We start from the raw sequence: 12,500 nt of genomic DNA, 5'->3' as shown, positions 1-12,500 counted from the left end.
CTCAAAGTTTTTTTCTCGAGCCTCGCCAAAGGGGATCGTCTTCTTCCTCGTCTACGATCTCTCCGACGACGACGACCGTACGAACAACTTCGTAACGGACTCACATGCGCATCTTCCTCGGGTACAGAAACGCTGCGGAAAACACCTCGAGCTTGTAGTTACAGCAGCACCCGTGTATAGCCGATCTTAGACACACGCTAGTTCGCACACGCGTTACATATATAATATGTAAGATTTCCGACGAACGTGGCTTTTCGGGAGCCAGGCGCGCGGGCAGAGAGATACACGACGACGGGGAAAATTCGTCCCGATACGAGTACGTGTACTCTCCGATCTCCGCGCGACGCTGGGGATCATACCTCCCTAAGTCGTCAGAGCGCTCGAAGAAATCTCGCGTGTGCGTTCCCGGATCTACGGCTGATACTTTCGGGGCTTGTAAAAAAGCACAGAGCGTGTAAAACGCAACGACGACCCATCGATGCGACGGTCCTCGTTGTTGTCAGTCGCTTTCGCGAAGAGACGGAGTGGGCATTCGATCCCTGGGGCTGTACGAGAGTCTTAAGAAAAGACGGTAGATTATGGCAAAGTTTCGCACGCCATCGAGTTTAGGTTTTTTTTTTGGTTCTCTCTTCTCTCCTCTCTCGACCGAGTTCCCATATTTGCTTTCTCTCTCAGTCTCGCCAAATATAATATTCTTTTAAGACGACGTCGGGGGCGCGGACCTTCGTGCGTCGAACACCGGCAAACGTAGCATATATCGCCTGATATGAAAAAAAAATCGGTCACGAGGAGAACACTACGAGTATATACGTTCGATAACCGATACACGAAGCGGTGCATAAGCGGGCGGTCGCCCTCGTAAGGACGACTCACGACGCCGCGAGCACTCACGCAGGTCCGTGACCGGTTCTCTCCGCTCTTATTCGTATCCCTTCGTATACCTTCGTCCGACTCTGAAACGTTCTCTTATAATTTTTAAGAAGAACGACGGCGGGTTGTCAAGGCAAGAAGGGACAGAGAGAGACAGAGGTAGAGTTTCGTAGTCTCCCGTGAACACGATAGATTATATATCGAGCATGCGTACGACTTGCACGGTCTCTGCACGACCGCGACGAACGCCGACGAGCGTCCAACAATCGCTCGTACGTCGCGTATGTTCTCTCCGTCCGCTCTTATTCGTATCCTCGTTCTTGTACCTTCGTCCGACTCTGAAACGTTCTCTTATATAAAGAAGAACGACGGCGGGTTGTTAAGGCAAGAAGGGACAGAGAGAGACAGATACGGAGAGTAACGATACGCAACGCAAGCAGTCTTAGGTTTACGTGAGCAACCCTCAGCCAGGCGTGGTCCAGGAATTGTATCCGTGGACCGCAATGTGCGTTCGAAATGTCGATGTTCATGTGTCCTGCAGTTCACACGTTGACGCGCAATTAGCTGCGTTCTTCATCGACCCACGAGCCAAGTGATCCACCGTTCAGGGTAATCTTTTATAAATTTACAACAGTTCAATACTCAAATGTACTCTTCTCGGTTCTAGCGAAGCCGAGTTCCGTCACGTTCGACCAACGGGAATCGAACGCGCAGAAGTCGCCATAGGATTGACGACACAAAAACGTTCGAAAAAAAAAGAAAACGACGAACGCGCGAAGATACGCGCGTTCGCCGGCCGGGCGTAAAGTACATTATGATATATAACAACCATCGAGATCGAAGCTCCGTTCGTCAGGAAACGACGGGGATATATACACCCGATTCTGAATCCTCTGTACAGCACACGATCTCGCGAACGAGTAAGCACGGTGGCTAGCCCATGTTATATATGTGTTTGATTCTACTCTCTCGTCCAATTATTCAAGAAACAGCGCGCGTGCATCTCTCCATCGTTCGGGTGATAGTAAAGATTCGATGGGATTCGCGCGGCCGTCCGCCTCGAGCGGTCTTTCGTCCCAATATCCAGAAGCAGAGTTTGAAAAACTCTAGCGACGGCACGGGTGTCCGACTCACGACATCGAGGTTTCGAAGCCGGCGATCCCCTCCGAACGGATGGCGACCACGCGACCGACTGAAAGCATGAAAAATCGACGAAAGATAGAACACATCTCCGTTCGGGTGGTGTTTTTTCTTTAAAAAAAAAAAAAAAAACAAAAATTCGATGGGACTCGCAGCCATCGTCCTCGCGCGGTCTTTCGTCCCGATATCCAGAAGCAGAGTTTGAAAAACTCTAGCGACGGCACGGGTGTCCGACTCACGACAACGAGGATAGACAGCCGGTCCCCTCCGAACGGGTTATGCGATGATAAACTCGATGAAACTTTAGTCTCGTTCAGGTAGTGTGTGTCTTGTAAATCAAAAATTCGATGGGACACGCATCCATCGTCCTCGCGCGGTCTTTCGTCCCAACATCCAGAAGCAGAGTTTGAAAAACTCTAGCGACGGCACGGGTGTCCGACTCACGACAACGAGGATAGACAGCCGGTCCCCTCTGAACGGTATATTATATATGAGATGATAGACGACAAACTGGATGAAACTTTAAGTCTCGTTCAGGTAGTGTGTAAATCAAAAATTCGATGGGACTCGCATCCGTCGTCCTCGCGCGGTCTTTCGTCCCGATATCCAGAAGCAGAGTTTGAAAAACTCTAGCGACGGCACGGGTGTCCGACTCACGACAACGAGGAAAGACAGCCGGTCCCCTCTGAACGGTATATTATATGAAACTTTAAGTCTCGTTCAGGTAGTGTGTAAGTCAAAAATTCGATGGGACTCGCATCCGTCGTCCTCGCGCGGTCTTTCGTCCCGATATCCAGAAGCAGAGTTTGAAAAACTCTAGCGACGGCACGGGTGTCCGACTCACGACAACGAGGATAGACAGCCGGTCCCCTCTGAACGGTATATTATATATGCGATGATAGACGACAAACTGGATGAAACTTTAAGTCTCGTTCAGGTAGTGTGTAAATAAAAAATTCGATGGGACTCGCATCCGTCGTCCTCGCGCGGTCTTTCGTCCCGATATCCAGAAGCAGAGTTTGAAAAACTCTAGCGACGGCACGGGTGTCCGACTCACGACAACGAGGAAAGACAGCCGGTCCCCTCTGAACGGTATATTATATGAAACTTTAAGTCTCGTTCAGGTAGTGTGTAAGTCAAAAATTCGATGGGACTCGCATCCGTCGTCCTCGCGCGGTCTTTCGTCCCGATATCCAGAAGCAGAGTTTGAAAAACTCTAGCGACGGCACGGGTGTCCGACTCACGACAACGAGGATAGACAGCCGGTCCCCTCTGAACGGTATATAATATGAAACTTTAAGTCTCGTTCAGGTAGTGTGTAAGTCAAAAATTCGATGGGACTCGCATCCGTCGTCCTCGCGCGGTCTTTCGTCCCGATATCCAGAAGCAGAGTTTGAAAAACTCTAGCGACGGCACGGGTGTCCGACTCACGACAACGAGGATAGACAGCCGGTCCCCTCTGAACGGTATATAATATACATTATGCGACGGTAGACGATCAACTAGACGAAACTTTAGTCTCGTTCAGGTGGTGTAAAAAAAATTCGATGGGATACGCACGCACGGCTGTCGTCGTCCTCGAGCGGTCTTTCGTCCCAATATCCAGAAGCAGAGTTTGAAAAACTCTAGCGACGGCACGGGTGTCCGACTCACGACATCGAGGCTTCGAAGCCGGCGGCGTTCCCCTCTGAACGAACTTCGGCTAGACTAGTTACGAATCGTTGCTACACATCGTCTTCATCGTCGTCGTCGTCGACATCGACATCATCATCATATCATCATCATCATCATCATCATCATCATCGGTCATCGTCGCATAGCGGGCCAACATCCACGCGATGCGTCTTCGTTCTAGGTTACCCGATCCACGAGTATGTTACACGTGGTTTCGTTATTTCGAACGAAACGACATACGAAGAGCACACGCCCTTTGGGTAGGAAGCACGTTTCGAGAACGACGAGAGTTTCGATGAAAGAGACGAGAGAAGTCGACGCAGAAGGTATCCATGGATCTTCGAAGAGAACCTTCGAAGATGTATATCGGTATCCTTTCGCTCTGCGCGACTCGCTACAAGTTCTTTCGCTCTCGTCGACTCGTTCTAGACGCTTCGTTCGATCCCAAAGAGGAGTCTTCGATATGTCCCGTTGCTAGGAGGAGAACAAACGCAACACAGACCACGAAACATAGAAGAGAATAGGCGAGCATGATCACTCCGACACGAGGCACTTTAGAGATTTTCTTATTAGTTTGCATGGACTTTTATATTTCGTTTGTACGGTTTCCACGATGCAAATACGAAATACGAGATCGTGACGGCGGGTCTTTCTGTGTACGGCCTCTCGCAGGCGCCACGACTGCATTTCTCTTTACACCTGGTTTCCATCGTAATTTTTTCGTTTGATATCGAGCCTTAACTTTTGTTGGCTCTTTCGAAGCTAGAGTTCCCTTTTATTAGAATTTCATATATATATATATTATATGTTATATGTTTTATTCGGAGACGGCGGGTCTTTCTGTTTACGACCTCACGCAGGCGCCTCGAATAAGTTTCATTCGCATTTCGTTTTTATACTTGTATATATATATCTCTTCATCCCGATGATCGAGAGAGAGTGCCACCTTCTCTTCGTATAATTCCGTAGCTGGAGGGTCGTCTCCTCCTTAAGAATATTTCTATTCGTGCCAACGGAGGTTGCCAAGCTCCCTGGCGTTTTCGTTTGTTAAAGTATATAGCTTGTTAATACGTCGTATATACTTTCGTCGATACAGGAGGAGTACGGCTCCTTACCGACCATTGTGATATATATTTCATAGTTTTTATATGTGTTCAAGTCAAATTCTTTTGGTATCGTATCGTTAATGATCCTTCCGCAGGTTCACCTACGGAAACCTTGTTACGACTTTTACTTCCTCTAAATGATCAAGTTTGGTCATCTTCCCGGTAACATCGGCAATGCTTATCACATTGGCCGCGCACCAGTCCGAAGACCTCACTAAATCATTCAATCGGTAGTAGCGACGGGCGGTGTGTACAAAGGGCAGGGACGTAATCAACGCGAGCTTATGACTCGCGCTTACTGGGAATTCCTCGTTCATGGGGAATAATTGCAAGCCCCAATCCCTAGCACGAAGGAGGTTCAGCGGGTTACCCGGGCCTTTCGGCCAGGGAAAACACGCTGATTCCTTCAGTGTAGCGCGCGTGCGGCCCAGAACATCTAAGGGCATCACAGACCTGTTATTGCTCAATCTCGTGCGGCTAGAAGCCGCCTGTTCCTCTAAGAAGATTTGTTTGTACGTTGGTAGTAAAAACCCACCGACCGAAGCCGGGGGCCTTCGAGATACCATAAGTTACGTCTATTTAGCAGGCTAGAGTCTCGTTCGTTATCGGAATTAACCAGACAAATCGCTCCACCAACTAAGAACGGCCATGCACCACCACCCACCGAATCAAGAAAGAGCTATCAATCTGTCAATCCTTCCGGTGTCCGGGCCTGGTGAGGTTTCCCGTGTTGAGTCAAATTAAGCCGCAGGCTCCACTCCTGGTGGTGCCCTTCCGTCAATTCCTTTAAGTTTCAGCTTTGCAACCATACTTCCCCCGGAACCCAAAAGCTTTGGTTTCCCGGAAGCTGCCCGCCGAGTCATCGGAGGAACTTCGGCGGATCGCTGGCTGGCATCGTTTATGGTTAGAACTAGGGCGGTATCTGATCGCCTTCGAACCTCTAACTTTCGTTCTTGATTAATGAAAACATTTTTGGCAAATGCTTTCGCTTCTGTCCGTCTTGCGACGATCCAAGAATTTCACCTCTAACGTCGCAATACGAATGCCCCCATCTGTCCCTATTAATCATTACCTCGGGGCTCCGAAAACCAACAAAATAGAACCGAGGTCCTATTCCATTATTCCATGCACACAGTATTCAGGCGAAGGTAGCCTGCTTTAAGCACTCTAATTTGTTCAAAGTAAACGTATCGGCCCACCTCGACACTCAGTGAAGAGCACCGCGATGGGATATTAGTTGGACCGCCCGCGAGGAGCTAAGCCCACCGATAGGACGTACCACATAATGCCAGTTAAACACCGCGAGCGGTGAACCGACACTGTGACACACAGATTCAACTACGAGCTTTTTAACCGCAACAACTTTAATATACGCTATTGGAGCTGGAATTACCGCGGCTGCTGGCACCAGACTTGCCCTCCAATTGGTCCTCGTTAAAGGATTTAAAGTGTACTCATTCCGATTACGGGGCCTCGGATGAGTCCCGTATCGTTATTTTTCGTCACTACCTCCCCGTGCCGGGAGTGGGTAATTTGCGCGCCTGCTGCCTTCCTTGGATGTGGTAGCTGTTTCTCAGGCTCCCTCTCCGGAATCGAACCCTGATTCCCCGTTACCCGTTACAACCATGGTAGGCGCAGAACCTACCATCGACAGTTGATAAGGCAGACATTTGAAAGATGCGTCGCCGGTGCTAGATGACCATGCGATCAGCACAAAGTTATTCAGAGTCACCAAAACAAACGATGGACGGACAGACGAGCCATCCGCCACCGATTGGTTTTGATCTAATAAAAGCATTCCTACCATCTCTGGTCGGAATCTGTTTGCATGTATTAGCTCTAGAATTACCACAGTTATCCAAGTAAATGTAGGTATGATCTAAGAAACCATAACTGATTTAATGAGCCATTCGCGGTTTCACCTTAATGCGGCATGTACTGAGACATGCATGGCTTAATCTTTGAGACAAGCATATGACTACTGGCAGGATCAACCAGGGATCTTATTCGTATAACAATTCTTATAAATTTCGTTTAAGTTCTCTTCGTGTCGTAGGTGGGACGTAAGCACCGTACGACGAGACTTTTCGTTCTTAAGATAGATATATCTATAAAATATATCTCCTAGCGACGTTCGAGATACACCCATAGTTCAGTAATAATCTTCGAACGCCGCTCGCAGCCACTTTGTAATTCTCAACTCCACCTCCTCTCTTCTCTCTCTCTCTTTCTCATAGTCTTATATAAAATGTTTAGAATCGTACTTCTAAAGGAACATTTCCATAATGCTGTCTTCGTGTAAAAAGACTTATTAGAATATCTTAGCGGTAAAGCACGTATACGCACCTCACGCTGAACGAACAAGCGCGTATCCCAGTGCGTCGCGCTGGACATACCGTAAGAATATTCTTTCAATCGGTAGAACATTTTCGGCAGAAGACATACTACGCAAAGATAGTACGCTCCTACCGCCTCATCGGATACTTCTGCGAAAGCAGAAGTTTTTATAGAAAGCAGACGGTTATACTCTTTTGAATGAATCGATGCTCAGTTAGTACAAGCACACACGCATCTAACAATTTTTGTTAGAATACGTACACACAGGTCACCAGCTTCCCGACTCAGGGGAACCTTGCCACGATATTTGGTCATTACGTCCAGGACAGCGACCCGCGGCGCAGCAGTGTAGAGAAAAAACCAGAACGAGAACGGAGGAACAGTCGAGAAATAGCGTAAAATACACTAAGACTCGAGGAGCGGTGACTGAATTCTCAACCGAGGCCGTAGAATAGCCACGCGCTCAACGCTGTTCCGACCGAACCGTCCGGCTCGACGTCTCTCTTATAGATACGAAAGCGCCAGCCGGAAGGCCGGCGCCGGCCGGGCTAGCGGCCGCGCGCTTACGGTGCAAAACCTCCGTAGCAACGTACCGTTCGGAAGGGACGCTGGAACTTAGTCTCGCGAACGCTCGATCACTACTATACAAAGCCAATATCCAACCATCGAAATACATTACCAGACGTTTTATTAACATAATAGAAATGCATTTTTACCAAAAAATTAATTTTTTTTTTCACCGAAAAATTGCATCAGTAAACATACTCTTTTATCGAATACGGACAAAAAATAAGTTTATAATCAATTACAATACGTTAAAATAAGTAGAAATATGCAAAAAAATATATACCTTGTAACGTTAATTAACGAAAAAATTAGAAAAATATCCCAGTCGTGTCAGTTCGACGAACGCTAATTTTTTGAAAAAATCGATAAAAATGTTTAATCCCGACGTATTTAATAGAGATAGAACGATTCCCGTAAAAAAATTTATACCTTGTAACGCTTTTTAACGAATAAACTCGAAAAAACTTTTTCGCCCTCGGAATTTTTCTAAGTCCCAACGTACCGGCTCGGAATTTTTCTATGTTCCAACGACCGGTCGTGTCGGTCCAAACGTTTTTATATCCGTCTGCCGACGATATAAACGCTTAATCCCGACGTATTTTATCGAGTTATAACGATTTCTTGAAAAATATTCGTACGTTATAACGCTTTTTAACGAATTAATCGAAAAAGAGTGTTCGGTCCGAAAATTTTCTAAGTACGAACGACCGGCCGCATAGGTCCGTTTTTAAAAATCGTTCTCGGACGGAAATAAACCATTAATCCCGACGTATTTCGTCGAGTTACGTCGATTTATGCAAAAAAATTCATACCTTGTAACGCTTTTTAACGAATAAACTCGAAAAAACTTTTTCGCCCTCGGAATTTTTCTAAGTCCCAACGTACCGGCTCGGAATTTTTCTATGTTCCAACGACCGGTCGTGTCGGTCCAAACGTTTTTATATCCGTCTGCCGACGATATAAACGCTTAATCCCGACGTATTTTATCGAGTTATAACGATTTCTTGAAAAATATTCGTACGTTATAACGCTTTTTAACGAATTAATCGAAAAAGAGTGTTCGGTCCGAAAATTTTCTAAGTACGAACGACCGGCCGCATAGGTCCGTTTTTAAAAATCGTTCTCGGACGGAAATAAACCATTAATCCCGACGTATTTCGTCGAGTTACGTCGATTTATGCAAAAAAATTCATACCTTGTAACGCTTTTTAACGAATAAACTCGAAAAAACTTTTTCGCCCTCGGAATTTTTCTAAGTCCCAACGTACCGGCTCGGAATTTTTCTATGTTCCAACGACCGGTCGTGTCGGTCCAAACGTTTTTATATCCGTCTGCCGACGATATAAACGCTTAATCCCGACGTATTTTATCGAGTTATAACGATTTCTTGAAAAATATTCGTACGTTATAACGCTTTTTAACGAATTAATCGAAAAAGAGTGTTCGGTCCGAAAATTTTCTAAGTACGAACGACCGGCCGCATAGGTCCGTTTTTAAAAATCGTTCTCGGACGGAAATAAACCATTAATCCCGACGTATTTCGTCGAGTTACGTCGATTTATGCAAAAAAATTCATACCTTGTAACGCTTTTTAACGAATAAACTCGAAAAAACTTTTTCGCCCTCGGAATTTTTCTAAGTCCCAACGTACCGGCTCGGAATTTTTCTATGTTCCAACGACCGGTCGTGTCGGTCCAAACGTTTTTATATCCGTCTGCCGACGATATAAACGCTTAATCCCGACGTATTTTATCGAGTTATAACGATTTCTTGAAAAATATTCGTACGTTATAACGCTTTTTAACGAATTAATCGAAAAAGAGTGTTCGGTCCGAAAATTTTCCAAGTACGAACGACCGGCCGCATAGGTCCGTTTTTAAAAATCGTTCTCGGACGGAAATAAACCATTAATCCCGACGTATTTCGTCGAGTTACGTCGATTTATGCAAAAAAATTCATACCTTGTAACGCTTTTTAACGAATAAACTCGAAAAAACTTTTTCGCCCTCGGAATTTTTCTAAGTCCCAACGTACCGGCTCGGAATTTTTCTATGTTCCAACGACCGGTCGTGTCGGTCCAAACGTTTTTATATCCGTCTGCCGACGATATAAACGCTTAATCCCGACGTATTTTATCGAGTTATAACGATTTCTTGAAAAATATTCGTACGTTATAACGCTTTTTAACGAATTAATCGAAAAAGAGTGTTCGGTCCGAAAATTTTCTAAGTACGAACGACCGGCCGCATAGGTCCGTTTTTAAAAATCGTTCTCGGACGGAAATAAACCATTAATCCCGACGTATTTCGTCGAGTTACGTCGATTTATGCAAAAAAATTCATACCTTGTAACGCTTTTTAACGAATAAACTCGAAAAAACTTTTTCGCCCTCGGAATTTTTCTAAGTCCCAACGTACCGGCTCGGAATTTTTCTATGTTCCAACGACCGGTCGTGTCGGTCCAAACGTTTTTATATCCGTCTGCCGACGATATAAACGCTTAATCCCGACGTATTTTATCGAGTTATAACGATTTCTTGAAAAATATTCGTACGTTATAACGCTTTTTAACGAATTAATCGAAAAAGAGTGTTCGGTCCGAAAATTTTCCAAGTACGAACGACCGGCCGCATAGGTCCGTTTTTAAAAATCGTTCTCGGACGGAAATAAACCATTAATCCCGACGTATTTCGTCGAGTTACGTCGATTTATGCAAAAAAATTCATACCTTGTAACGCTTTTTAACGAATAAACTCGAAAAAACTTTTTCGCCCTCGGAATTTTTCTAAGTCCCAACGTACCGGCTCGGAATTTTTCTATGTTCCAACGACCGGTCGTGTCGGTCCAAACGTTTTTATATCCGTCTGCCGACGATATAAACGCTTAATCCCGACGTATTTTATCGAGTTATAACGATTTCTTGAAAAATATTCGTACGTTATAACACTTTTTAACGAGTTATTTGGAGGGGATCTTTCGGCCTTTTCGTAGCGGTGCGAAAAAATTCTAAGTTCCAACGTCCCAGTCACGTTGGTCCGGAGGATGAAATTTTTCAAAAAAATAAAGTGAAATCGCTACTTTCGACTAGATTTCGTCGAAACGTAACGATTTCACGCAAAATTTCGATACGTTATAACGCTTTTTAGCGAGTTATTTCGAGTTGAACTTTCGGTACTTTCGTAACGGGGCGAAAAAATTCTAAGTTCCAACGTCCCGGTCACGTTGGTCCGGAGGATGAAATTTTTTTAAAAAATAAAGTGAAATCGCTACTTTCGACTAGATTTCGTCGAAACGTAACGATTTCACGCAAAATTTCGATACGTTATAACGCTTTTTAGCGAGTTATTTCGAGTTGAACTTTCGGTACTTTCGTAACGGGGCGAAAAAATTCTAAGTTCCAACGTCCCGGTCAGGTTGGTCCGGAGGACGAAATTTTTTAAAAAAATAAAGTGAAATCGCTACTTTCGACTAGATTTCGTCGAAACGTAACGATTTCACGCAAAATTTCGATACGTTATAACGCTTTTTAGCGAGTTATTTCGAGTTGAACTTTCGGTACTTTCGTAACGGGGCGAAAAAATTCTAAGTTCCAACGTCCCGGTCACGTTGGTCCGGAGGATGAAATTTTTTAAAAAAATAAAGTGAAATCGCTACTTTCGACTAGATTTCGTCGAAACGTAACGATTTCACGCAAAATTTCGATACGTTATAACGCTTTTTAGCGAGTTATTTCGAGTTGAACTTTCGGTACTTTCGTAACGGGGCGAAAAAATTCTAAGTTCCAACGTCCCGGTCACGTTGGTCCGGAGGATGAAATTTTTTAAAAAAATAAAGTGAAATCGCTACTTTCGACTAGATTTCGTCGAAACGTAACGATTTCACGCAAAATTTCGATACGTTATAACGCTTTTTAGCGAGTTATTTCGAGTTGAACTTTCGGTACTTTCGTAACGGGGCGAAAAAATTCTAAGTTCCAACGTCCCGGTCACGTTGGTCCGGAGGATGAAATTTTTTAAAAAAATAAAGTGAAATCGCTACTTTCGACTAGATTTCGTCGATACGTAACGATTTCACTGATAATTTCGATGCGTTATAACGCTTTTTCTCGAGTTATTTCGACTCGAACGTTCGAACAGTGGCGAATATTTCAAAGTCCCTGCGACGCAACGATACGCTCTTACGCGTTGCTCGCTCGCTCCGCTCGCTCGAAAAAAAAATAGCCCAACCCAAAACCAATCCCTTTCGCGTTCGTTCTTCGATTTCATCGAAATCTTCGTTCGAACGCTCGGGATCGGTTTTGGGTTGGGCTATATTCGTCCGAGCGAGCGCAGCGAGCGAGCATTTGTCGCGATTATTTTCCTCGTTTTCGTCTCTCTCGTGAAACGGGAAAAAACGTGGAAAACGGGAAAAAACGGGAAAAAACGGGAAAAAACGCGAAAAAACGTTTAAAAATATTTGAAAAAGCGCGCGCGCGCGCGCGCAAGACGAGCTGCGCAGAACGGCGTACCTTAAGAGAGTGTTACCTACTCCGGCGCATACCCGCTGATTCGGAGGTGCGCGCGCAGCGGTAGCACGAGCGGCTAAGTCCAGCGGCGTATTGCTTTTTACTGGCACGCGACAAAGTTGCAGCGGCGTATCGCTTTCTATTCGTGCGTCTCGTTGTTTGATTTAAAGGAAAAAAAAAATCGCTACGCACGACCATCGGCCGTACGTAGCGAAATTATTTTTTTTAACCGCAGGAGACAAAGTCCCAGCGGCGTATTGCTTTCTGTTTGTACGCGACTAAGTCCAGCGGCGTATTGCTTTT

The 12,500-nt window shown here is 45.3% G+C and overlaps 2 non-coding genes across 2 annotated transcripts; both read right to left on the bottom strand.

Annotated features, from left to right (window-relative positions):
- Nucleotides 1-1,327: 1,327 nt before the first annotated feature.
- On the bottom strand, nucleotides 1,328-1,482 carry LOC126877306 (5.8S ribosomal RNA). Its single transcript, XR_007694915.1, has one exon. It is a non-coding gene; the product is annotated as a 5.8S ribosomal RNA (ribosomal RNA).
- A 3,386-nt stretch (nucleotides 1,483-4,868) lies between these two features.
- Nucleotides 4,869-6,791, bottom strand: LOC126877297 (small subunit ribosomal RNA). Its single transcript, XR_007694907.1, has one exon. It is a non-coding gene; the product is annotated as a small subunit ribosomal RNA (ribosomal RNA).
- Between the last annotated feature and the right edge of the window lie 5,709 nt (nucleotides 6,792-12,500).

Source organism: Bombus huntii, unplaced genomic scaffold (genome assembly GCF_024542735.1).
Source record: "Bombus huntii isolate Logan2020A unplaced genomic scaffold, iyBomHunt1.1 ctg00000143.1, whole genome shotgun sequence".
Taxonomy (NCBI): domain Eukaryota; kingdom Metazoa; phylum Arthropoda; class Insecta; order Hymenoptera; family Apidae; genus Bombus; species Bombus huntii.
The sequence above is the reverse complement of the archived record's forward strand: the minus strand, read 5'-3'. Positions and strand labels throughout refer to the sequence as shown.